The sequence below is a fragment of the Elephas maximus genome, chromosome 17 (genome assembly GCF_024166365.1).
Source record: "Elephas maximus indicus isolate mEleMax1 chromosome 17, mEleMax1 primary haplotype, whole genome shotgun sequence".
Lineage (NCBI taxonomy): Eukaryota > Metazoa > Chordata > Mammalia > Proboscidea > Elephantidae > Elephas > Elephas maximus.
In genome coordinates this window covers 28,770,945-28,798,668 of record NC_064835.1, presented here as the reverse complement: position 1 = coordinate 28,798,668, position 27,724 = coordinate 28,770,945, and the positions used below count along the sequence as shown (strand labels likewise).

Here is a 27,724-nt window from a genome sequence, read left to right as displayed (position 1 = left end):
GGTTGTGAGTATTAACTAAACCCTGACTCATGGAGTCGTATACCTGGCTTTGCTGTTCTGGCTGGGTAACAGACAGCAGTGCTTTGCTTTGGAAGTGACAGCTCTAACATTCTGCAGGCTTCTCAGAACTGCTCTGGCTTTTTCTGAACAAAGAAGAATCCACAAAAACGTCTATGGTTTGCAATGCACAGGAGTCTGTTTATAGGAACACAGAACTCAGGTCCTGTCCTTGGTCAAAAGGGACGGAGTGAGATCATCCATTTAACCACCTTCTACCTCCAGGTGGGGCTGGGTGGCCTGAAGGTCTTCCGCCAGAGGGTTTAGTGAGAGTGTGGCCCAAGTTTCAGACCCTTACAGTGAGTTCCCTGAGGGCCAGTCCTGATTTTTCCACTGCGGAATTTATAAATGGGTTTGAAATGAGAGTCTAGAGTTGCTTTGCCAGGAACAAAGGCTTTCAGTGTATTTTAGTCACTAACCCAAGACACCATAATACAAGCCAGACCCCCCCTCCCTAACTCTACCAAGTCCCCAAGTAACACAGTGTATCCAAGGACAACGGTAGTAATAGTATAGCCAACACTTACGTTGAGCTTACTACATGCAAGGCACTGTCTTAATCCTCACAAGAGACTATGTGTTAGGTTGGTTCTATTATTACCCTTCTTTTACCGTTAGGAAATTTCCTATTTTCCTGATTCTTGAGTTAGGCAAGGCTCCTACCCTATCCATTAGCTTCTGGGTGGATCTCCAGGTTGTTCCCCCTACTCTGCATGTGAACAATGTTTCTATTAGCCTTAAAACAGCCCACACCAGCTCCTTCTGTGGTTCTTATCCCAAGAACCTTTTTTTTTCCTTCTTCTTCAAACCTGTAAACTCAGTCTGTTTTTGTTATTTGCCATCTAGTTGGTCCCTGATTCATGGCGATCGGACAGTCGGGTTTTCACTGACTGGTTTTTCAGAAGCAGATCACCAGGCCTTTCTTCCTAGTCCCTCTGAAAGCTCCACTGAAACCTCTTCAGCATCATAGCCACACACAAGCCTGTACTGACAGGTGGTGACTGTGCTTGAGGTGTTTTGGCTGGGAATCAAACCCAGGTCTTCTTCATGAAGGGGAGAATTCTACTACAGACCCACCAATGCCCCCATATATCCTCAGTCTACCCCATAATAAATGAGTGCTTATTTATATGCCATTTTGTGTGACTTCCTAATTGTTTTGGAGATACATTTAAAAGGCTGTCTGCCATAGTGGTTGAATTTGTGGACTCTGAAGCTCAAGTGATTGGGTTCAAGTCCCACTCTACTGACTCTACTGTGCCACCTTGGGCAATTCACTCACCTTCTCTGGGCCTGGTTTCCTCATCTATACAGTAGGGGTGATAATGATGTCTATCTCACAGGAATATTAAATGGGTGCTGTGGAAAGTGCTCTGTCTTGGAAGAAGTGTGGCCGGAATGCTCCTTAGAGACAAGGATGGCGATACTGCGTCTTATATACTTTGGACATGTTGTCAGGAGGGATCAGTCCCTGGAGAAGGACGTCATGTTTGGCAGAGTACAGGGTCAGCAGAAAAGAGGAAGACCCTTAATGAGGTGGATTGACACAGTGGCTGCAACAATGAGCTCAAGCATAACAACGATTTTAAGGATGGCACAGAACTGGGCAGTGTTTCATTCTGTTGTGCATAGGGTCGCTATGAGTCGGAACCAACTCGACAGCACCTAACAACAACAACAACAATGGAAAGTGCTTAGAACTCTGTGCCTGGCACTTATAAGTGCAGTGAAACCTGTGAGAGCCCGAACTCTATGGGACTGCCTTGTTTTTCCAGGTCTTGCAAGTTTTCCACCTTTGATAGGGTACAGTCTTACCACCTTTCTATTGCTCATCTTGGTGGAAAGTATTTGACTTTTCCTTCTCTGACAGGTTTCCACCTTACACAGGTTCCAGCTTTCACAGGTTATAATGTACTATATAAATGCATATTTTATCTCACCAAAAAAAGATAAGAGTTTCAGGACAGAGCTGCTGTTATATACTTCTGCAAGTGCCAAGGTACCCATTGACGTCAAGGCGATTCCAACTCATAGTGACTCTATACGACAGAGGGTTTCTAAGGCTGTAATCTTTACGGAAGCAGACTGCCACATCTTTTTCCCACTGAGCGGCCAGTGGGTTCAAACTACTGACCTTTCAGTTAGAAGTTGAGGGCTTAAGCACTGGGCCACTAGGGCTCCTTGGTGCCAAGCTAATGATGAACAAACACAAGGTGCTTGATAAACATTTATTGACTTGCCTAGGTCTTTGGCTGCTCCAAAAAAGGTAAGAGGATACAGGCTGACCCCTTCCAGGAAAACAGCAAATTATGTGGCAAAGACAAAGAACTGTAGAAACACTATATTTTGCTTGGTAATATTTACATGTTGCCGGCGTTTAATATGTAACCCATTGCCGACGAGTTGATTCTGACTCATAGCGACCCTGTAGGACAGAGTAGAACTGCCCCATAGAGTTTCCAAGGAGCACCTCTTGGATTTGAGCTCCCAGCCTTTTTGTTAGCAGCCATAGCACTTAACCACTGTGCCACCAGGGTTTCCAACATTAAGGTCCCACCTAGACTTGAATTTGGATCACTGGATTCAGAGTGCTTACTATATCGAAAATTGTTTAAAATTGAGAACTATGTCAATTTCTGCCCTTTAAAGGTGAGAGAGAAATAAAGGAAGAGAGGGAAGAAGGGGAAAGGTGAGCTAATTCATCTCCTTTGTGCATTTGGTTCATTTTTCTGAAAAAAAAAAAAAAGAGTGCTCGTTAATTCAGCACTTCTAAGCCATCTCTGGGAAGCCTGGGGTGGAAGCATGCACAGATCCAGGGCTACAGAGAAACACAGGGTTAAGTTTCCAAACTGTGGCTGCTAATATTGATAGACCACCACCCATCTGTCAGTTTGTCATACCGTGGTGTCTTATGTGTTGCTATGATCCTAGAAGCTATGCCATTGGTATACCAAATACCAGCAGGGTCACCCATGGTGGACAGGTTTCAGTAGAGCTTACAGATTAAGAGAAACAAGGAAGAAAGTCTTGATAATCTACTTCTGAAAATTAGCTGGTGAAAACTGAATGGATCACAACAGAATATTGTCCAAGGCTTGGGCTCACTTACTTTGGCTGCGCCATCAGGAGCAGTCAATAACTGGAGAAGGACATCATGTCTGGTAAAGGGAAAGGCCAGTGAGAACAAGGGAAAACCTCAATGAGATGGATTGATACAATGGCCTCAACAATGGACAAATATACAAACAATCAAGAAGATGGTGCAGGACAGGGGGACATTTCATTCCGTTAATACATAAGGAAGCCATGAGCTGGCATTGACTCAGCAGCAACTGACAATAACAATGTTGACAGAAGGAGGAGCGGGAGAAGGACCACTATAAGGGTGACTTCTTGCTGTAGACACATAGGGAGCTTGAGGACAGGAATCCAGATGGGCCAAGCACCCCAAAGAGGCCTTGAAACGTGTTCTGTGTTAGAGGAGCATAAAGCCTGACTTTTCAGTATGGAAGGAGCTTTGGATTCTCCTTCCATTTGTTCCCCAGCCTGTGACAATGAGCTGCATTTCAGGCTGCAGCTTTTGACCTATTTGTAAAACTCCATGAGGGCGGAAGCTCAAGCCAACAAATAATTCTTGGGAATCTGCACTGTTTGAGGTTCCTACATGCTAAAGGCTATACAAAGACGAGTAAGACAGAGCCCGTGGAGCTCACAGTTAAGGTAGAAGGTTAGGTCAAGGACATAAACATTTATAGTACACAGAAGATCAGCAGTGACAACTTTACTGTTTACAAAGTTTTCATAGCCACCACCTCAGGAAGGGAAAGCCCACAAGAAGTGTCAAAATGCTATGGGAGGCAGGGAATGGGACCTCACTGTCCAATCCACTCAAAAGGTTGAGGGGAATGAAGAGGAAGGAAGGCCATAGGTTTTAGCAGTTAGTATCGTGCCAGGGACTTTGAGAGAAGAATTTCACTAGAGTGAGATGCAGGTGGGAGAGCCAGATGGTGAGAAGTTAAGGCAGGAGAGGGCAGTGTGATAGAGAAAGCGGGATAATGAACTACTCTTTCCCAGTGACTTTGGCAGTAAAAAGAGGGTGTTTGAAGGGAAATCCGGGTCAAGAGAAGTTTACTTTAGGATGGGAGGGTGCTGAGAGTATGTGAAGTCAGGAGAGGAAGCCCATAGTTGCAAGGAAGAGAGGACATAGCCGAAGGAGCAGGGGCCCCAAGGGAAAGGGAAGCAGCAACTGTGCCCTGGTTCTGGACTTGCAGTCTTTCTTTAGTCCTCAGTGCGGTCCCATGAGGAGTCACTGGGTGGCACAACTAAGCACTTGGCTATTAACCGAAAGGTGGGAGAACAGAGGTATCCCAGAAGAAAGGCCTGGCAATCTGCTTCCAAAAATCACAGCCATAAAAACCCTCTGGAGTGCAGTTCTACTCTGCCCACATGGGTAGCCATGAGTTGGAATTGACTGGTTTGGCAACTGGCTTAGATTTTTGGTGATAGCCCTGTGAAGTAGACTTTACTGTCCCAATTTTACAGATGAAGAAACAGAGTCAGATTTTTAGCAGCTTGTGTAAGGTAAAGCACTTTTTCCTTAGAGTCAGATCAAAAGAAACGAGGAAGGGGGTAATCTTCCACAGAAACAATGCCCACTTTGACATATAAAGACCGAGCAAAATTACATTCAACCGGTGGTCTCAACAGTTTTCCTCCCAGATACCTTTTCCTCTCTCCACACACACACACACACACACACACACACACACACACACACACACACACACACACAGTACAGCTCACATGACTTCCCACAGACACTTAAGGCTCCTCAGGAGGTCAGGGGACATCTCTAATCACAGCACCCCTATCGTTCATTACTTAACATCCAGTATTCAACTTCTTCAGGGTACTGCTCTGCCCGTGACAAGGAGCAACTCAAAGGAGGACCCAATCAGTGCCATTTTCAGAGTAAGTGCTGGTGTGTTACCCCTCCCAGGTAACTCAGGTGCTCTCTACCTAGACGCCACCTGAAAACACAGAACTTGAGATAGGATGTGGGTGGGACAGGGAAGTGCTAGAGGTGTCTGGATATTTGAGGCAGGTGAGCCTTTAGGCTCCTTGAGCCTTCCACAACTGCTTACAAGTTCACAACCCTCAAAGTTACAACCTTCCTTGTCTGGAGTGTAAGGCACTGACATGTGAAAGTGAAGTCTGAATAAGGGCCTTGATGTGAGAAACAAACCATCTCTGAGCTCTCTGACGTGCTTGGGGGCAGGGCACTGGACCTGATGAACCCAAAACCAAAAACCCTTTGCCGTGGACTCGATTCTGACTCAAAACCACTCTGTAGGACAGAGTAGAACTACCCCCTAAGGTTTTCAAGGCTGTAATCTTTACAGAAGGTGACTGTCGTGTCTTCATCCTGGGGAGCAGCTGGTGGGTTTGAGTCACTGACCATTTGGTTAGTAGCTGAATGCTTAACCACTGTGCCACTAAGAGGGTACATACAGTTCTGAAGGTCATGGCTCCTGGTGGTTGATTAAAAAAAAAAGAAAAGACTTCATTTTGGGAAAAAGCCCGAGTCCCAAGTTACTGTGTCGATTGGTTTCTTTGGGACTTAACTCTCAACATCCCATTCCTTCCTTCTACCTTGAGGCCCGTTTCCCACTGCCTTTCTCCTCGGGCATCTGTGAAGAATGTTAAGCACGGTATCTCCTTAGGCACAGTCCTTTAATCAAGGTGGAGGCTCTTTGTGAAGGGGCCCAAGGGAGGCTGGGCTGCAGGAGAGGCTAATTGGCTCAGTGTTGAGCTTTTGACAAATCCGTGAAATGAATGCCACGGGGGAGTGGGAAAGAGGTGTTCTGGAATGCAGGTAGAAGCCTGAGAAAGAAGGGAGAGGGCCTGTGGATGGGCTCTTCCACACTTCTTCAAATGCTGCCTCCCAGTCTGGGGCCAGCTCACACCAAGTGGAGGCTACTGATTTGAGCTCCTAGAGCATTGCTGGTCACCAGGGACATGACCAGCTTGGGGGCAAGCAGAGCAAGTTCACTGGGCTTTAAACGCAGGCAGCAGAGAGCCCACGTTGTGTTATGATCTAACGGGCGGAGGAGACAGAAGGACTCCCAAATCCAAAGTATCTCCCTAGGGATCTTCTGTAGTATCTGAAAGTCTGCTCCTGGAGATTGATTCTTTAGATCCTGGGAGTTCTGATTATAAAGATGTTATCCGTTGCTGATGTCTTACATTGAATTAGTCCTTCGAAGCATTTTGAATCTGAAAATACACTGAAAGCCCACAGCCAGCTTACAGCTCCATCATGGAGAAAACCTCCTTGTCTCTTTCCCCCTTCATTCACTAAGGCAGTCCCTGATTAAGGAAGCGAGGAGCAGTGAGTAACAGTGCAGGGGTTCATCAGAGAGGGATGGATGGGAGGGGAAGGAAAGTGGCCCCATTTAATTCCTGTTTTCAGTCCCTGTCATCTACCTTAGACTTCCCTCAATCCGATATCTAGTTCCCAAGTGCTTTCTCGCTACTTGCTTCATTGGATTGAAATCACCCCCCTTTTCTCCATAAATATGCATCTGAAGTCCAGGTCCAATACTGCTTTGTGGAGACTAGCTCGAGGCAGGATTCTGGTATCTTTCTGCCCCCAGGTTTTGGCTGATTTCATGCATTTTCCATTACTCCTTGTCTTGTCTCCTATCTCTGTCTCAAGTTGCCAGGCTTCTAGGTCTTTGCTCAAGGTGTCCACCCCCTGTCCACACCCTGGTCCTGGGCTTTCTAGCTACCAAAGAAATGATGAGGCTGAGATGGTGGTACAGAGCCACTGACAAAGGGTCCATTCTCCCAGGATACATGGTCCCCAGCACCCCCAGGCTGGGGGACACTAATTGGGGAGCAGGTAGTTAGTAAAGGATCTGGTCAAGGGGAGAAATGGAGCACAGAACAGGGAAGGCTGGGAAGACCGGGGCCGACATAGGGGCATGAATATTGGGAAGACACAGGGAACCTGACTTTTAGAGGGCTCGGATCAGCATCCTTGTCTTTTTTTTTTTTGCCTGCTTATTTTTTTTTAAGACATTATATTTTTAAAGCAGTTTTAGGTTTACCAAAAAAAAAAAAAAATTGCACAGAAAGTACAGAGATTTCTCATATCCCCCCCTTCTATTATTAATATCTTTCATGTGGTATATTTGTTACAATTGATGAGCCAATACTGATACATTAACTAAAGTCCATAGTGTACTTTAGGGGTCGCTCTTTGCTTTGTACAGTTTTCTGGGTTTTGACCAGTGCGTAATGTCATATGTCCACCATTACAGTGTCACGCGGAATATTTCCACCGTTCCACTTGCTCAACCCTTCCCTCTTCTCCCTGGACTCCTGGTAACCACTGGTCTTTTTACTGCCTGTATAGTTTCATCTTTTCCAGAATGTTTTATATGTTGGAATCCTACAATATGTTGCTGTTTTTCAGACTGGCTTCTTTCCCTTAGCAATATGTGGTTCCTTCCTGTCTTTTAGTGGCAGTATAGCTCATTTCTTTTTGTTGCATGGATGTACCACAGCGCGTTTAGTCTTTTGCCTATTGTGGGACAGTAGACGGTCAGCGAAAAAGAGGAAGCCCCTTAACGAGGTGGATTGACACAGTGACGGCAACAATGGGCTGAAGTATAACAACGGTTGCCAGGATGGCGCAGGACCAGGCAGCATTTAGTTCTGTTGTAGGTAGGGTCGCTATGAGTCACAAGTGACTGGACAGCACCTAACGACAACAACAACAATTGAAGGACATCTTGGTTGTTTACAATTTTGGACAATTATGGACAAGCTGCTATAAACGTTCATGTAAAGGCTTTAGTGTGGACGTAAGTTTTCAAGTCATTTTGGTAGATACATAGAAGCGCAATTACTAGATTGTACGGTAAGCTTATGTTTAGCTTTCTAAAAAACTGCCAAACTGTCTTCCAAAATGACTCTACCACTACGTATTTCCACTAGAACCATTGTCTTTTAAGTGGTGTCAGCTTTGATGCTATTTATAAGTACTCGTAACTAACCAAGGGAAGAGAAAAACACTTGATTGGATAATGTAGAAGCAAGTCTAATGATAACGATTCATGAGATTTCCTTGTCATTTTATGTATGTGTGTGTGCTTATTTAGTTAGCAAGCACTTTATAATGCTTACTACATGAAAGATTATAATACAAACCAATAATTCATGTGCATTTTTTTTTGCTCATGTAGCATATAGTTGCTGAAAACAAAAAAATATAGGAGAATTCACAATGATTTTTTTATCACAACGATAATGATAAAAATAATAATAGTAGTTAATTTTTATTATTTATTATGTGCTAGTCTCTGGGCCTGGAAACCCTGGTGGCGTAGTGGTTAAGTGCTGCTAACTAAAAGGTCAGCAGTTTGAAGCCACCAGGTGCTCCTTGGAAACTCTATGGGGCAGCTCTACTTAGTCCTACAGCATTGCTATGAGTCAGAATTGACTCCTCGGCAATCGGTTTGGTTGGACCAAGTGTGTTATAGGCCTGATTTCACTTAATCCTCACAAGTTATATAACATAGGTGTTACATTACTGTTTCACAGATGAGAAAACTGATGCACAAAGCATTTTAGGTGATTTGCCCAAGATGCAAGTTAGTTTTAATAACAGAATTTCCTCTGATTAGCTGTGGCTGTCTAGACCAAGATGATGGATAGTAAGAGCAATGGTGTGTGGAGTGCTTATTCTGTGTCAGCAGTATACAGGGTGCCTGATACACGTTACCCTGAATCCTCAACCAACCTGCCAAGCTGTGGTATATTTTTACTGTTTTACTGATGAGGAAACTTGCCCAAGTGCGTACAGGTTACAGACAAAAGACCAAACAGAAGATCTCAGGTACCTCCAGCTACTAGCCTAGTCAGAGCTCCTTAGGTGTTAGATGGCCTGAGGGAATTTAAAATCAAATCCCTCAAGCAGTAGCCATACCAAAGCCTTGTTGATCCAACCTACACTGGGGATATTCATGTTGCCAGAGTTTGCTCTAACCATGCCAGCCTCTTGTTGTTGTGGTCAGTTACCATCCAGTCAGCTCTGACTCTTAATGATCTTGTATAATGGAATGAAACACTGCCTGGTGAGGCGCCACCTTCATGATCGTTGGTACGTTTGAGTCTGTTGTCACACCTATAAAAACCAAAGCCAGTCCCTGTCAAGTTGATTCTGACTCTGGGCAACCCCATGTGTGTCAGAGTAGAACTGTGCTCTGCAGGGCTTTCAGGGCTGTAACCTTTCAGAAGCAGATGGCCAGGCCTTTCTTCCGAGGAATCTCTAGGTAGGTTCGAACTGGGAGCTTCTGGTTAGCAACCAAGTGCTTAGCTGTTTGCGCCGTTAACCTTAATATGCTGTAGTGTGTTTTTCTTCTTGCTGGGAGGAAGAAGGCAAATTCTACCAGAGAAACTAAGTGTTCGACCCCAGTTCACACAGCAAGGCAGAGAGATAATGAGGGATCTGGGTATAAATTATCCTGGACAGGTTTTCCAATTCTTAGCTCAGTGTTTTTTCTATGAGATCATCCAGGCTCGATTAACTCATTCCTTAGCCGCTACCCTTTACAGATACCCCACCTCCTCGTCATTCTCTTTCAGGCCCTTATTTCTTTCATGTCCCAGTCAGGGGCTGTGTGGGACCGTATGAAATAGAAGGCGGCATCAGTATCCGTTCAGCCCTGGGCTCCATTACGGGGCTGGCTTTCTCTTTCCTGTAAAATGATCACATTCTTTGTTAGCACAAAGGAGATGTGTAAAGTCATTTTCTCCCGACCTGTTGTATGGGTAAATTAATCTTGCATCGCAAGCTCAGAAACAGAGTTAGGTGATCTGTGTGTAATAGGTTTAGGCAGTGAGTCTCCGGAGCTTAGCCTGCTCAGCACAAAAAAGGCCATAGAGATCCCCCTCTCCGTAAAATCTTCTTGCACACAGTTCAGGAAATGTCCAAGACTGTGAGAATACAGTCAACTGGCTGGAATTTCTTTCTGAAGAAAAAAAAATAGATATTGCAGGGGAAAACTTGATTACCCACCTACAAGCCTTGTTAGGAGAGTGATACTGCAGTCATGGATGTAAAATTTCAAAGATTTTGGGGGAAGGGGGAGGGCCAGGTCATTTAGTAACATGTCAGTATTAAATTACATCATAAATAATCAGAACTTCCTGTATATTTAATGGGAGCTTTGTTGTGTTTATTTGGAAATCAGCCAAGTGGACACAAGCGACTTCTGTTATTGTTTAGCCCTCTGGTCCACCTTATCAGAGAGTTTAGTTGTCTGAACTTTGGAACCTTTCACAGAGGGTAAAATGAAAGACTCCAAACCAATTGACTTTTAGATGATCATTTCCCATTCTTTTTTGTTTTAAAAGGATTAATTTTTTTATATGTAAGTAAATTCAAATAGCATCCAAAACTATGATCCGGGGCAAGCTATGTGAACCCACTGTTTTGTTGTGAAAACCTTTAATGGACTGAGTCGCCTTGGAGATACTAAACTCTTACCACTCTTGCTGTTTCTAAGAGGGACCTGCTTGATATTTGTCACATTTCTAGCCCAAGAACATTTTAGGGGATCCTAACATTAATTGGGGGCATTGGTGGTTCAGTGGTAGAATTCTCTCCTTCCGTGTGGGAGACCCAGCTTCGATTCCCGGCCAAAGGACTCATATGCAGCCACCAGCCTTCTGTCACTGAAGGCTTACTTGTTGCTCTGATGCTGAACAGCTTTCAGTGGCGCTTCCAGACTAAGAAGGACTAGGAAGAAAGGCTTGATGATCTACTTCTGAAAGTCAGCCAGTGAAAACTCTACGGATGACAACGGTCCAAATCCGGAACTGATGGTGGGGATGGTGCAGGACCAGGCAGTGTTTTATTCCATTGTGCATGGGGTCACCCTGAGTCGGAGCTGACGCCACAGCAGCTAAGAACAACTGTACGTCAGGCACTGTGCTAGATTCCACACACGTTATCTCATTTAAGCCTTGCAAAAAAACCCACTGCTGTCAAGCTGATTCTGACTCATGGCGACGCAATGTGTTACAGAGTAGAATGGCTTCATAGCCTTTCTTGGCTGTAATCTTCACAGAAGGAAATCACCGGGCCTTTCTTTCAAGGTGCCACTGGATGGGTTCGAACCGCTGACCTTTAGATTAGCAGCAGAGCCCAAACCATTTGTAAAACAGGTATTATTTTCATAGTTAATGTTTTTGTTTTGTTTTGGATAAGGAGCACATTTTCATGATTTAAAAATCAAAACAATATAAAAAGCTGTAAGTTAAGAAGTCTCAATCTTACCATCGTTCCTGTCAACCCTATTATCCACCTTCTACCCTAGGGAATCACTTTTTTAAAATAGCCTTTGGTCCTTCCGAAGTTCTTTTGCAAAGATCAGCAAATATAAAAATATATGCTTATTTTTTTCCAATTAGAAAATAGGGCAGAATACAACACACACTGTTCTACAGCTTTTTTAAAATTTTGTCCTACATTTTTTTTGGATTTTACTGCACAGCGTGTACTGGGGCACTTGGCATAGCAATTCTCTGAGAGCTTCCTTTTTCTTAGCTGCATAGTATTCCTTTGTGTGGATGTACTGTGGTTCCTAATGATGGATACCTGGGTTGTTCTATTATGTTATAAACACAGTGTCAGTGAATGAGCTTTGATATTCTGCATTTCAGATGAGGGCAAGGGTATCTGAAGGATAGATTTCCAGAACTGGGATTGCTGGACCAAAGGGTCAATGCATTCCAAATTTTGATAAATACTGTCACATTTTACTTCAAGGAGGTAATACCGTTTTTCACTCCCACCAGCAACCGTATAAAAGTGCAAGGCAGATTTTCACTGTCTCCATCTTATGCAGGAAGAAGCTGAGGGATGGAAAATACAAGATTACAGAGTTAACGATAACCACGCCGGGATTCATCACACTTGTGCTCTGCTGCATCCCACTCAGTGGTATGTATCAAGCAGTGTTTTGCGTTGTTACTTCTTTTATGTATTGTTGTTGTTGCTAGCTGCTGTCACGTTGGCTCTGACTCATGGAGACCTTACGTATAACGGAAATGCTGCTCAGTCCTGCACCATCTTCATGATCTTTGCCTGGGGGCTCATCTTCCTGCACTATATTAGAAAATATTCTGTTGTGATCCACAGGGTTTTCATTGGCTACTTTTCAGAAGCTGATTTTCAGGCCTTTCTTCTTAGTCTCTCTTATCTGGATGCCCCCCTGAAATCTATCCACTGTAGGCAACCTTGCTAGTGTTTGAAATACCAGTGGCGTAGCTTCTAGCATCACAGCAACATGCAAACCTCCGCAGCACAGCAAACTGACAGACAGGTGGTGGATTTATACATACATAGGCCTAATCTAATTGCCTCATATGCATGTGAAAGCTAGACAGTGACGAAGGAGGACTGAAGAAGAAGAACTGATGCCTTTGAATTGTGGTATTGGCGAAGAATACCGAATGTACCGTGGACTGCCAGAAGAAGGAACAAATCTGTCTTGGAAGAGGTACAGTCAGAATGCTCCTTAGAAGCAAGGATGGCAGGACCACGTATCACACACTTTGGACATGCTATCAGTAGGAATCAGGCCCTGGAGAAGGACATCATGCTTGATAAAGTAGAGGGTTGGTGAAAAAGAGGAAGACTCTCAACAAGATGGATTGACACAGTGGCTGCAACAATGGGCTCAAGCATAGCAACAGTTGTGAGGATAGTGCAGGACCAAAGCTTTTCGTTCTGTTGTGCATAGGGTCGCTGAGTTGGAAATGACTTGATGGCACCTAACAACAACAGGCCTAATCTCTCTAAGGAGTCCCTGCGTGGCAAACTATTAATATATTTAGCTGCTAACCAAAAGGCTGGTGGTTTGAGTCCACCCAGAGGTACCTCAGAAGAAAAGCCTGGTAATCTGCTTCTGTAAAGATTAAACCGCCTAGAAAACCCATGGAGCACAGTTTTACTCTGACATATATGGGGTTACCATGAGTTGGAATTGATTCTATGACAACAGGTTTGGTTTGAGTTTTAAGGTCTCTACGAATCCACCAGCCACTCCTTGGAAACCCTACAGGGCAGTTCTATCCTGTCCTAAAGAGTTGGAATTGGCTGGGCAGCAATGGGTTTTTGGAGCCCTGGTGGCAACGTGGTTAAGAGCTCAGGCTACTAACGAAAAGGTCGGCAGTTCGAATCCACCAGCCACTGCTTGGAAACCCTATGGGGCAGTTCTACTCTGTCCTATAGGGTCGCTATGAGTTGGAATAAACTTGATGGTACACAACGGCAAAACTTTATTGCAAGGTTCTTGTATTCAGAGACTGTTTAGCAAACAGAAACTGAGGCAAGATTTAAGTCAATCCCAGGTGAGAGTGAGGGAAAGGGAAACAAATGTAAGATGGTATGTTATGCTGGTCACTGCTTTATGACAAGCCACAAGACACAGCTGGCTGCTGAAGAGGTGCTCCTGCTTGGCCATGAGGGATGTCCCCAGATGAGATGTACAGATGAATCATGCCTTGGAGCAGTCCGTTGGATGGAGGAAGACAGAAGGAATTTCTGTGTTCTCCTCCCACATCCTTCTCCCATTCCTTGGGGAGATAACACACCTGCACTTTTGGGTTGTGCCACTTGACCCCTCTCGGTGACTGCTGGGCAAGCCAGATCTCAAGCTTTGCAGTGTCCAGAAATGGAGGAGGAGTGCAGAGTGGGTTGCTGTACTGGAGGTGCCACTAACAGCGGCAGGTAGGGTGGTGAACACTGCTTGAGGAGGGGTACTAATGGGCAGTGTCTATTGGCCATCGTAGTTTCCATCACCAACTGTGAGAGATTATTCAGCAATGTAACCCTAATGGCCACAGGTGCTATTTTCTATAGATAACCTTGCTGATGTCAGAGGATCCTGGCTGAAAGCAGAGAATATCAGGAAGATGTTTGCTTGTATTTTATTGACTACACAAAGGCATTCAACTGTGTGGATTGTAACAAATTATGGATAACATTGTGAAGGATGGGAATTCCAGAACATTTAACTGTGCTCATGAGGAACCTGTACATGGATCAGGAAGCAGTCGTTTGAACAGAACAAGGGGATACTGCGTGGTTAAAGGTCAGGAAAGGTGTGTGTCAGGGTTGTATCCTTCTACCGTACTTATTCAATCTGTATGCTGAGCAAATAATCTGAGAAGCTGGACTATGTGGAGAAGAACAGGGCATCAGGATTGGAGGAAGACTCATTAACAACCTGTATTATGCAGATGACACAACCTTGCTTGCTGAAAGTGAAGAGGACTTGAAGCACTTTCTGATGAAGATCAAAGACCACAGCCTTCAGTATGGACTAGACCTCAACATAAGGAAAACAAAAATTCTCACAAATGACAACATCATCATAAACAGATTGAACTTGTCAAAGGATTTTATTTTACTTGGATACACACTCAACTCCCATGGAAGCAGCAGTCAAGAAATCAAATGACGTGTTGCACTGGGCAAATCTGCTGCAAAGATCTCTTTAAAGTGTTCAAAAGTCAAGATGTCACTTTGGGAACTAAGGTGTGCCTGACCATGGTATTTTCAATCGCATGTAAAAGTTGGACAATATAGAAGACCAAAGGAGAATCGAAACCTTTGAAATGTGGTGTTGGCAAAGAATACCACGGACTGCCAGAAGAAAGAACCAGTACGTCTTGGAAGAAATACAGCTAGAGTGTTCCTTGGAAGGGAGGATGGTGAGACTTCATCTCACGTACTTGGGGCATGTTATCAGGAGGGACCAGTCTCCAGAGAGGGACATCATGCTTGGTAAAACAGAGGATCAGCAAAAAAGAGGAAGACCCTCTACGAGATGGATTAACACAGTGGCTGCAACAATGGGCTCCAACATAGCAATGATTGTGAGGATGGCGCAGCACCTGGCAGTGCTTCTTCCCTTCTGTTGTACACAGGTCGCTGTGAGTCAGAACCGACTCCAGGGCACCTACCAACAATACAACATGGGTTGGGGAATCAGATGAAACCGCCTAAGAAACTACAGATTGAAAGTGGTGAAATTAAAAGCGGTGAAAGGCGAACAAACTGCATGTGGCAGGAAGCTGGAGCCATAAAGCAGGCGCTAGGTAGGGGCGAAGACAGCAAAGCACTAGTTGGCTACGAGGAGAAATTAGGTAGAGAGGTAAGGGGCGGGGCCTGGGCGGGGAAACTGGAACTTGGAGACTATTTGTGGGCCAGGCAGAAATGCCACCTCTCCCGGGAGGTAAAGGTGAGGGGAGAGCGCGGGCGGGCCTTACGGACATCTCCATAAATTGCCTGGGGAACTCAGCCCCGGCTATTCCGGACCAAATAAGAACCTTCCCGTACTTCCTGAGGTGGATTTCTGGCACAGCGAGCAGGAAGGTGGCCGGGAGAAGGCCCCGAAGAGCGCGCGCTTCCCCTTCTGGGCAGATTGGTACGGCCCGCCCCCCGCGCTGATCTGGCAGGTTGCGCGCGCACCCTCCGGCGGGCGCGGGCCGTGGGGAGCTCCGGCCTTGGAGGCCCGCCTCTGCCTTTGCCCGGTTCCCTCCTCTCCCTCGCGTGCTCCTCGCTGGCGACGCGCCCGCCGGGGTTCGCGCCCGCGCGCTTCGCGGGGGAGGAGCGCGGCCGCGGGGGCGCGCCCCGCTGACTCCGCCCTCCCCGGAGTCCCGGGTGCCGGGCTCGCGCCGCTCGGGGTGAGGAGCTGGGGGACCGGCCGCCCTCCCGCCCGCGCCCGCGCCCCGGCGTGCGAGGAGCCGTGCCCTCCCGCTGCCCCTGCGCGGTGCATGGAGGGGCCCGTCCGGATCGTAGCCGCCGCCGCCGTAGCCGCCGCCACCGCGCGGGGGATGACCTGGGGGTGGCTCTCGGAGCCCGCTGCCGCGCTGGAGGTCTGGGGGCTCAGCCAGCCCTGCTGAGGTGCGGGATGGGGGCCCCACAGTGGGGCCCGAGGGGAGTGCCGGGGGACGGATTTGGGGACCTTGCGGCTTGGGAGTGGGGCTCCCGCGGGGAGGTGCGGGGGGCGGGCGTCCCGGAGGGAGAGGGGGTCCCGGGGCTGCGGGCGGGCCCTCAAAGGATGCCCAGCGGGGATCCTCGCCGTTCTGCCCTTGGGGACGCTGAGCCGCTTCATGGGACGAGGCGGGGTGAGGTGTCAGTGACACAGGCGGGGATTAAATCTGTCTTTGACAATGATCGGCCGGGGCAGGTGAGATGCAGCGTGGCGGGGAGCAAGGGGCGCCAGCGCGTTTTCCCAAGGGAGCGGGGTCCCTCGCCTCTCCCAGTCCCCATCCCCGCAGAGCGCCCGCCAGAGATAGTGATTTATGTGTAGGGAGAAGCAAGAGAAATCTCCTGCACAATGTGCGTGTCTCTGTCTTCACACGCTCAGTGACTTCCCAGCCCCAGGGAGTGTGCGTTTTTCCTACTCTGTAAAGCTTGCTGTGGATGGCATTATCATTTGCTAAATTCATCACAGCTCGCTATTTATTTCAGCCTGCAGCTTCCAGACCTTTGTTGCTTTCTCGTCACATCTCGGAATTTCAGTAATAAATCACCGAGGGGCATAGACAGTCTCTTTCGCCTTTCCCTTCATTGTTCTCCCTAACCCCACCAAATCAGGTGGAAGGCTCTAAGGGAAAGGAGCTGTTCTCCAGAAAGGCTGCTCTTCCTGGTCCCGACTACAGAGGGTGGCAGGTGCTTTATTTGAGGTTCGGCTGCTTTCCAGTTGGAATCTAGAACTTAGGGAACCTCTTAAGGGAAAGTCAGCTTTTGTGTTCTAAATCAGGCACCTTGAAAAACAGGAGATTAGACTAAAAGGTAACAGGAGATTTATTCTCAGGTCAGTGGCCAGTAAAGATGAAAGAGCTGCATCAGTAAATTCTGATCCCATACTTCACTGATACCATAACCCTAGATTCCCAACTGACACCTGGCATACCTAGTGGGCGGTGTCTGCAGGAGCCGGTGGGGACCTTGCTGGATAATGAAATGGGTTTATTTTCAGTATAATTTTAAATGTTCTGTTACATTTTGTAGCTTTTTTTGGGGGGGGAGGGGGTTAGTCTTTTTAGCTGAAAATGTGGAGGGCAGTTCAACTTTTAGGACAAAATGCAAACCTTCAGAAACTTCTGGACATTTTAAATTAGTGCTTAACTAGAAAGCATTCCCAGGAACCCAGAGAGGCACGAAATGCTGTCGTCTCTGTTACACACATGTTGAAATAAATTGCCTCATACCTTAATGTGACATGACAAGGATGGAGAAAACCTGTTTCGTTTTGTGAAGATGTGCCCTGAGTGTGTGTTTGGCTCTAGGTAGAGCAGAAACATGTATATTTCTATAAAACATACACACAAATATATGTTGAACTTTCATGCAAAAATTGGATATAGTATTTGGAAAATTTGTCTTTGGATAGTTTAGTCGACCAGGAAAATCAGTTACTAGAGGTAGTATGCTTTTGTTTGTGAAGTAACTCCCTTGGGATGCTTTGATTGATTGCTGTGGTTCTCATCAACCTTCTCTTCAGTGGAAAGTACTTAAACAGCTCTGACTCTCATGCAGTGAAGTACAAAGAGCCCTTAGGACCTGGAGCATTCTGATCCAGCTTGTGTAGGTTGGCTTCTAAATGAATCTTATTCCTTGCTTTCTTTGCAGGTGGTTTGACTTTGCATGAAAGAAATGAAGTCCCCTTTGAGATGGGCCTTTTTTTTTTTTCCCCCCTGATCAGCAAGGTATACTGTCTGTAGATGAAGGCAGTGTGTAGGATAAGGGCTTTCAGTCATCGGGCCTTCCTTTAAAGAGGTCAGGTAAAATTTGTTTTCTAGTTCTTGTGCTTTCTTCTTCTTCTTTTTTTTTCTCGCTCTGCCCGTATGCTTTCATGACTTTCTTGAGGATTTTCACGTATGGTTTGTCAGAATAGAAGCTGAAGTAACGCTTTTCTTCCTTAGAAACATTTCTTTTGCAAAACATTTAGACTCGAAAAGTAGTGATTGTTTCTAAGTAAAATGCTGGGGAAATGATTTCAGTACTTAAATATTATCTTAGTGAAATCAGGCTGCGGATAGGAAAGAAAAATAACTGAAAAATCTACTATTTTAACAAATAACATTAACATAGCTATCGTCTTGTTATTAGCATTTGTACTGTGTGGAAGTATGGATAAGACATATCAGAAGTATAGATGAGTTGCCTACCAGATAGCTTTTCTTTAGAAAAATGATCTTACTATTTAATACTAATTAATTGGATTAGAAAGACAATTTGGAGTCTGGTTGCTGAACATATTGCTTTGAAGGACTTGATTTTGCAGTGTTTTGATTAGTGCTTTTTTCAAGAAGTTTTGTTAACCTAGATTGAATTAGAGAATGTTTTGTTGTTTTTATTTAAGATTTTATATTGTGTTAACATTGCGTTTGGTCATTTTTTGTTGTTTATTTGGCGTTAATCCACTTTCAAGAGAATGGGGGAAGAGGACTTTTGATTCCTTCCAGTTAAAATTGAGGGATGTATACAATATATATAAAAAAAAAATACTTAATGTCATTTTAAAAATATTGGATTACAATTAAATGAAAAGCTTTTTTCTTTTAACCCTTCAAGTTTGCCCTCATTGTTTGTGCTCTTTCCCCCATTGTTAGACTTAAAACATACAGTATCATTGTCATCTGTGCCCTGAATAATGGTCCTGAGGTGATATTATGAATGTGTCTTTTTAAAATCAAACTAATTATACTTGCCTAAAAGAGCCACATGTGTGTGATTCTAGCTGCCTGGTGCCTTTTGAGAGCCCTAGAGACAAGCTAGTGAATGGAGCTGAAAATTCATTCTGTATTTGATTAAATGGAATAGACTCGCTGCTCCTTACCCCAGCAGGGGCTATGAGATCTCTTGATCCCCGAAGCGGCTCCAAGACCCTGGGAATTCCATTAGCGAGCACCTGAGGAATTTCTGCCCTGCAGTGCCTTTTTTTGTATGTGTGTTTGTGTGCGTAGAGAGGGAGTGGAGCTGAGTGGTGATGGGAAGGGGGGGGCGGCAGGGAGAAGGCTACATTCAGAAGGCTCCATATGTTAGCAGATCTAAAATCCAGGCATGACTTCACAGCTTATCTTGTAAGAGAAAAGCCCAAGCCAAAGGCGTATGCTAGTCAGGGCTTTATTACAAGCAGGACTGTGGTGATGTGTTCTTAGCACTGACTTGAACTCGGCTGTAAGTACAGAAAGTCACTTCTCTGCTTTGCCTCCGAAGCACAAGCATCTACACGTTGCATTGCAGACTTGGTAAGTTTTTTGTTTTTTTTTTTAAATAATGATCTTTTCATAAATATGTAAAATCGTTTTACAGTTTGGTCTTGCCTGTAAAAGCTGATGCATTGTTTTAATGGTGTTTTTTTTAAACTGAGAACAAAATCCGACTTTTATGGGAAGCAAATAGTTTGACAAAGATGAAATACTTGTTTGAATAGGCATATTTTAATTTACCCTTTTGTTTTTGTATGATTTTATTGTATTTTTAAGAATTCTGACTTCTAGTGTTTTTGAGGCATTGCTTTGCAGACTTGCCAGCAGTCACAGTAAATGAACATACATCTGCCTAAAATGTTTGGAGCAAAATTTCTGAGAAACTTCAGTGTGTCTTTCTCCCCCTGGCCACCCCCACCCCCTAGTCATTTTTGGACACAGACATTTTTCAGAGTAGTGACCCAGTTTGTTTCCTGTGTACTTTTCGGGGAAGAGCGGTTCTGAACCTTGGATGGTGTAGCTCCAGGTTTTCATCTTCTGGGAATAGTTAAAAGTCAGTGTGAATTCCAGCGTTTGTAGCTTGCAGCTAATGTAGAAGGCGGTGGCAGACTTGGTGGATAATTTGATATATTTTGTTCCTGACTGAAATCACGTTGTGTTTAGTGCAGAGTTCTTTCCGTCTTATTCCCACGTAGTCCTCTGTCAAACTCTCCTCACTAAACGGCAAATAAAGCGGCCTTTTTGAGAAGATGTTTAATTTTTTTCCCACCTTAATCCTGGGCGTGCCTCCTACTGGTATGTGGCCCAGTTGGAAGGATCCCTGAATGAACTGGAGGAAACACGGACATTAACGTTGTGTACATCTTGGTTCACAGTTGTTCACTTGCTTTGTTGTGTGATGTATTTTGATGGCCAGAGATAAATTAAAAAAAAAAAAAAAAACTGCCCCAAAGAACATTTTGTTCTGCTGCATACATGATGGAATGTAAGGATTTGATTTCTTAGGATTTAGTGATATGCCCTTTTATCCTAGACCTGAGGACCTGGAAGTAGTCTCATCCATTTACTTGAGAGAAAAATACCTACCGGTTGTATTATTGAACTTAGGCTATGTATTCTGCTTATATCTTGTTGCTTGGAATTGTATGCTGATTTTATTCTTATATTTCCGTAGTACAAACAGAGAATTAAGAATTTGACATATAGCTTGCTCTTCAGGTATTCTTGATCAAATACCAGCACACCACTTGTTTACTTCTGCGACCTTGGGCAGTGATCTTGACCTAAGCCTTGGTTTCAGCATCTGTACAATGGGGATAATAACAATCGTATCTCTTACTACTGCTATAGGGATTAAATCAGATAATGAAAGTAAAGCACCTGGCATATAGTAAACCCTCCGTAAATTTTAGCTGCCATTGTTATTTTTATTGACTCTTCCCGTACATGTTAGTGTTTTACTAGGAGCAAGTTCTTTAAAGTACTAAGTAATGAGGAATTCTCAGAAGTTAGTAACAGCATGGGCACATTTAACTGCTATAGTCTTTGTGAGTTAGTTTTCTTAATTTTGCAGTTGAAACTTAAAAGGCACTTGGCAATGCTGTGTTGTATTTTTTTTCCAAATGAGGTGTAACACACACAATGTACCCAAATCCTAAGTGAACCACTAGGTGGATTTTTACACACGCACGTGCCTGGGGTAACCATTACTCAGGTCAAGATAGAGAACACTTCCTTCACTTCAGAAGGCTCCCCGGTGCCTCTTCCCAGTCAGCCTTCTCCCCCTGCTTCTAGGCAATAACTATTCTGACTAGCCTAACAGTAGATGAGTTTTGCCTGGTTTTGAACTTGACAAAAATGGACTCATGCAGTCTGTCCTTTTTTATACCTGCCTTCTTGTCCTGCTCATTATGCCTGTGGGACTCGTCCATGGTACTTTGTATAGTAGCTATCCATTCCCTTTTAATTGTTGGAGAGTCTTTTGTGTTGTTTTGAAATTCCTAGTAGCTTATATTATTGGTATGTTGGGTACATGGTCATTGGGGAAAACAAAAAATAACACTTTTTCCCAAATTTTCAGAAATTCAGATCCCAGTGGCTATTTTAGAAAAATAACCATGATCTTATTATTTTATACATAAAACTGGGCTGAAGGTAATATAATTACCAATAACCAAACCAAGACCAAACCCGTTGTCTTTGAGTTGATTCCGACTCATAGTGACCGTATAGGACAGAATAGAACTGCCCTGTAGGGTTTCCAGGGAGTGGCTGGTGGATTCAAACTGCTGAGTTTTTGTTTAGCAGCTGTAGCTGTAGCTGTTAACCACTGCACCACCAGGGCTCTAATTACCACTCCCACCACCAAAACCCAGTAAACCGTAATTTCCATAAACCAAATCCATTGATAAGTGCATTCATTTTTCATGTATTTAACCTCAAAATAGGGGAGAAAGACCACCTCAGGTAGCTTGTATCCTTCACGCTTAGGATTTAATGCTGTAGTCAATACTTCAAATTGTGTAGAAGCAACCACTAGCCCAGCATTACTGTAGTATTCTTTTGGTTGAGAACGAAACACAATAGAGGGTTTACTTAATTATGAAATTTGAAGACACAACCCCCAAATGGAGACAATGGATCAGGGTCTTGTCATACTACAGAAAAATGTTGCGAAATGGAACCATACACTTAAATCAGGAAGAAGAGTTTTGGCTTCTAAGCTTCGTAATGGCTGTCATACTGTGCTATACATTTGGATTTTCTGTTTCTATTTTTTTTTTTTTATTGTTTTGATACTAAATTAAATTTACTTCATCAAATACAAGATGATGTTGATAAATCAGAAGATTTTTTTTTTTAATTTGGGTTAGAACTATGAGGTTGTGAGTCTGTTTTTTAGAAATGTTGAAGGATTTTCCTGGATATTCTGCTTGAACACTAGCCACCTTGCTGTCGGGAGACATTGTATTTTTCAGTATGTATAATTTTATTAAATGTTACTATTCATTGCTCCTTTAAGGCCACTCTTCACACAGCCATTCACGGGGATGGATTCCCCTGGACCCCAGAGGGGCAAGATGTCCCCTTTCTTCTTAAATCAGACCACCACTGGCAAGGTTTCAATGGGGGTGTGGAGAGTTTGTTATTTAGGGGCAAAGATGCAGATTTTGTTTCAAAAAAAGGAAGGTCTGTCTAATAAATAGAGTTGCTTCGTGGTAGAACATGCTGTTTGAAGAGACATGAGCTTATTACTGGGATTGCTATCTAGTGATGTTTGCTGAGGATGGTGATGGGGGGCAGCCCACACTGAGCAGCAAGGTGCTAAAGTGTTCTGTCTAGGTCTGTGGGTTTTTTTCCAACACATAATTCTCTTAAAATTCCAGCAAAATCAGTGACTCTGTATGCCAAGTTTGGGATGCCATAGCTTCCAATAAGGAAGATTAAAGAAAACTTTAGATAAAGACAAAAGGTACTAGGACATCGATTATCACGTTATTAGAATGTTCTGCCAAATAGTTTAGACTGTTTTAGCAATTTTATATAATTAAAATGTGTATTTTTGTTCTGTGCAATATTATTCGGTACCAAGAAAGCTGATGTCCTATCTGTTTTTTCAAATACGCAGTGTTATAGGGGCTCCCTTCTGTGTATGTAGGTACTTTTTACTTTTCTGGCTTCTGTCTCTTGCCAGGGAAATTTCTGACATTTATTGACTTTTTATGGTATCAGAATAAAGGTAATTAATATTTTCTATTTTACTGTAATTTGAGGGAACCCTGGTGGTGTAGTGGTTAAGTCTATGGCTCCTAACCAAAGGGTCGGCAGTTCAAATCTGCCAGGCACTCCTTGGAAACTCTATGGGGCAGTTCTACTCTGTCCTATAGGGTCACTATGAGTTGGAATCGACTTGACAGCACTGGATTTTTGGATTTTGGACTATAATTTAATATCTGTTCTGTGGGTAATTGTACACCCTGCCTGGTTGGAGGTAAAATCGCAAGGGGGATGAATGTGTTATGGATGAAATGCTACTTTTATTAGGCCATGAAATTACTGCAGTGACATCAGAACTTGACAGCCTCTTTTATAGCATCACAAGCTGGGAAATAAGACATTTTTCTTCTCCATCTATTTTGGCTGGTTTTCATGGTTTTGGCCTCAGGGTGACTAACAAAATAACAACACAGTGAATAACAGACAGAGAAAATTAGGGATGAACGTAATTTCAGCTGCTATGGACGGGATGTTAGTCACTCACCCCTGTTTTAGGAATTTAAACTGTTCTTGCTGGTGGCTACGGGGGTATGAGATTGGCATGAGGAAGCCTCATTTGTAAAATGGAGTTGAACGTTGTTATTTGGCTTGTATTATGTGAACTGAGATATTTTGGAAAAGTTTTATAATTGACTTATAAAGTGATCCTTAGTTCTGTTAGCCCAGCATCAAGATCAGGGGAGAACGAATGTCTGAATGTGACCACGTATGTGACAGTGTAGTTTTAGAGCAAAGGTGCTATTTATCTCTCTCTATAAAGTACCAGTAAAATAACATCATGTTACCAGTCAAATCAGTTTAATTTGTTAATAGCGTATTTCCTCCTTCCCTACTTAATCCTGTTTGTTGTGGATGAGAAATTAGATTTTTAGATGTTACCATGATTTAATAACTCATCTGCCAGCTTTTAGTTTGGTATCTTAGCATTCCAGCAGTAGTTCTAGTAGACCTTGGGACTTACAGGTTTTAATGTATCGTCAGACTCCTGAGAACCACGTTGAAGTCTTACTGTATTACATTGTAGCCCTGGTCAAGGTTATGGGTTCATCTTACTGTGTGATCACCTTTTTAACAAGGTCATTTTATTGTCATATCATTAAATCTTGGACGTTGGTCCAAAATGAAATGGAAAATTTTGACCTATGTCAAATATGATTATAGTGGGGTTCTGCTAAATTTGTCCTGATTAGTTGAAGTATATTTTAAATCTAATTCTATTTAAGAATATATTTTCAAGTCATAATCTGATTTGAGTAGTACTGATTTCTAAATCAATTCTTTGGATTCCCAGTTCCTTGAAAATTAGGTATATTTCCTTTTTCTATGGTACAAGTCCTTTTTGAGGTTTAAACAAAAATAACCAGATCAGACTTCTGTGCTGAGCTCCTCATTCCAATCTCTAGTCACCAAGTTTTAAATTATTTTGTATTTTAGTCAGATTTCTTTATAAAAAGACATTGCAACAGACGGTAGACCTATATAGGTCTTTCATATGATTTCGTCAGTCATTTAGAGCTAAAGTTTTTTTTTTAATGCCAAGACTAACTAAAGCCAACTTGGAGTCATTAAAAGACTGTTAACTGTGGTCTCCTATTAGGGTAGCAAACACAGTTGTCCTTATTTGTTATTTCTTTTGTGTATGAGGGATACATTTTAAAACTGCTATTGTCATAGTGGTTAGTTCCTAAAATAATTTCACATTTGTTACAATGACAGCAGCCGCAGTGGGGTTTTTCATCACAAAGTACAGCTGGTGCAGAGATTTGTTATCAGTGTTTCGCAGCATCAGATAAATTGTAGCTAAGGGATTTGACTACATTCGTTTTACTAATGTTAATCGGTGTTTTTTACTTAAATCCCAAAATGGGTTTCTAAATGTGAACCTTGCTAAGTCTAGGGTAATGCCTCTCTCCTTGCTTGATAATAAGAGTAAAAATTGTTTTAAAGGAAAACTGTCACCGTTTCACTTGTTGTATTGGAATTTCTTTTACTATATAGGTAGAGCATTGTGCTGTAGGAGAAAGATAAAGGAATTATTAGCCTTGGAAAACAAAGATTTTAATGTTGGTCAGATTTGTGGTTTTTTCTTTTTTTTTATGATTTGTTTTTGTTGTTGTTGCAGGTATACACGGCAGAGCGTACACCAATTCAACAGTTTTTACGTGTACAATTCAGTCACATTGATTACAATCTTCTAGTTTTGCAACAACTCTCACCCTCCTTTTCTGAAATTTTCCTCCCCGATAACCATAAACTCACTGCCTCCTAAGTTTCCTATCTAGTCTTTCAAGTTGCTTTTGTCAATTTGATTGCGTATAAATAGATCTTATAGATCATAGGGTCTTTATGAGTCAGAATTGACTCGACAGCACTGGGTTTCTTTGGGCTATAGGTAGATCTTAAAAGAGCACAATGCTCAAGGCAGACATTCTTTGTTCTTGTTGTGTGCCTTCAAGTCAATTCCGACTCACGGCAACCCCACGTGACAGAGTATAACTGCCACATAGGGTTTCCTAGGCTTTATTCTTTATAGGAGCAGATCACCAGGTCTTTTCTCCTGTTAGCAGTTCAGACCACTGACATTTTCACTCAGCTGTGAAACGCTTAACCATTGCACCACCAGGGCTCCTAAACTAAAGTGTTATTTGGTTTTAAGAAGACTTCAGGGTATATTTTTGGTTTAAAGTTTAAAGCTTATCTCAGGGCAATAGTTTTAGGGGTTCACCCAAACTTCATGGCTCCAGACAATCTGGATTCCATGAGAATTTAAAAATCTGTCCTGCATTTCCCCCCTTTTGATCTGGGTTCTTCTATAGAGTCTTTGATCAAAAGGTTCAGTAATGGTAGCTGGGTACCATTTAGTTCTTCTGATCTCATGGCAAAGGAGGCAATCGTTCATGGAGGCAATTAGCCACAGATGCCATTTCTTCCTCCTATTCCTGGCTCTCATTCTTTTGTTGCTCCAGGTGAATAGAGACCAAATGTGCCTTGGATAGCTGCTTGCAAGCTTTAAAGGCCCCAGGCACTATGCTACAAACTAGGAGGTAGGGCAGACGCACTAAACATGGTATCAGGCCATTCAGCTGGGGTGTCTCATGAAACCATGACCTTGAGCCTTGAAACCAAGGAACCAAATCCCATGAGGTGCTTTCTCTTGTATATAAGCAGCCTCAGCATCTACTCCTTTTCTTTGTTAATATATCTCACACACCTTTTTACAGTTCATCTTTTTACAGGTGTTCAGATTTGTGTTTTCTTAGCTAGTTGTGCATATATAAATAGAATACTTAAATTAGTTGTGAATAGAGTTGTTAGTTGGCCATGGAACCAAATTAACAGGCACCACATACTGAACTCCAGAGGCCTGCAACAACCAAGAACAAGAAACTGAGTTTTGAGTTTTTCCTTGGTACGATTAAGGAATTTTTTTTTCTTCATGTTGAAATCTGAGTTTTCTGGAAAAACTGCTTTCCTTTGACCTTTAGCGGGCAAACGAAGTCCCCATTTGGTTTTAAAGGTCCTTTCTAATTTACTGAGAAATATTAGTGTCCTTTGTTTCTGATTCACCTAGAGTGAATGTACAGTGGGTATACTTGGGCTATTTAACAATAAAAGAGCCTTGGTGGTGCAGCGGTTAAGCACTTGGCTGCTAACCGAAAATGTTGGTGATTTAAATCCACCAGCCGTTATGTGCAAGAAAGATGTGGCAGTCTGCTTCCATAAAGATTAAAGCCTTGGAAACCTTATGGGGCGTTTCTGCTCTGTCCTGTAGAATCACTATGAGTCGGAATTGACTCCACGGCAGTAGAGGAGGCACGTTATATGGTGACAAAGAAGTTAAGTATTGTTTTTGCAGAGCAAGGACTTTGTTTGTTTGGATGCCCTCCGGGGATTGGGAGAGGAGAGTACTGACCTACGTCTAGGCAGCGCATACACAGACAAGCCTGGGACGAGCCACCACACCCCTGGCTTCAGCTACAACTCTTATTTTGTGGCTCTTTTAACTGCGTCAAGTCGATTCCAACTCATAGCAGCCTTATGGATCAGAGTAGAACCGTCCCAAAGGGTTTCCGAGGAGCGGCTGATGGATTTGAACTGCTGACCTTTTGGTTAGCAGCTGAGCTCTTAACCGCTGCGCCACCAGGGCTCCTTATTCCACATACAGAACAATTTTCTCGTTTCCTCTGCTTCTGATGATGATCATTTAAGTAATTTTTGTAGAGCCTTGGTATTTTGCAGAGTGTTTTACAATTTATTGTGTTTTTTTTTTGCTACTCATAGCAAGCGTATGAGTTGGTCAATTTTTCGTGAGAATAGAAATCATGAAGACAAAAAGTGATTGAGCACTAGTGTCAGACAAAAGAGTTTTAATCTAGTTCAAAGTTAGGTGATCTTTAGAAGCCTGTTTTGTTCTTTGATGTTAGAAAAGGTTATTATACTTGAAATTTTAGTCTTGCTTATTTTAGGTTATATTTGCATCTGTTTAGAAGTAGATTGGAGTCTCTGGGTGATGCAGATGGTTAAATGCTGGACTACTGGCTGAAAGCTTGGTGGGTCCAAACCTACCCGGGGCTGCTCTGGAGCA

At 43.4% G+C, this 27,724-nt stretch overlaps 1 protein-coding gene across 4 annotated transcripts in view; it reads left to right on the top strand.

Annotated features, from left to right (window-relative positions):
- Positions 1 to 15,506: 15,506 nt before the first annotated feature.
- The window catches only part of CDON (cell adhesion associated, oncogene regulated), a 129,020-nt gene continuing 116,802 nt past the window's right edge, over positions 15,507 to 27,724 (top strand). For 2 of the 4 annotated variants that reach the window (XR_007513578.1, XM_049856450.1), the window contains exon 1: positions 15,832 to 16,045. The gene's annotated coding sequence lies outside the window, so the exon portion shown is untranslated. The other 2 variants (XM_049856452.1, XM_049856451.1) reach the window with 2 other exon arrangements.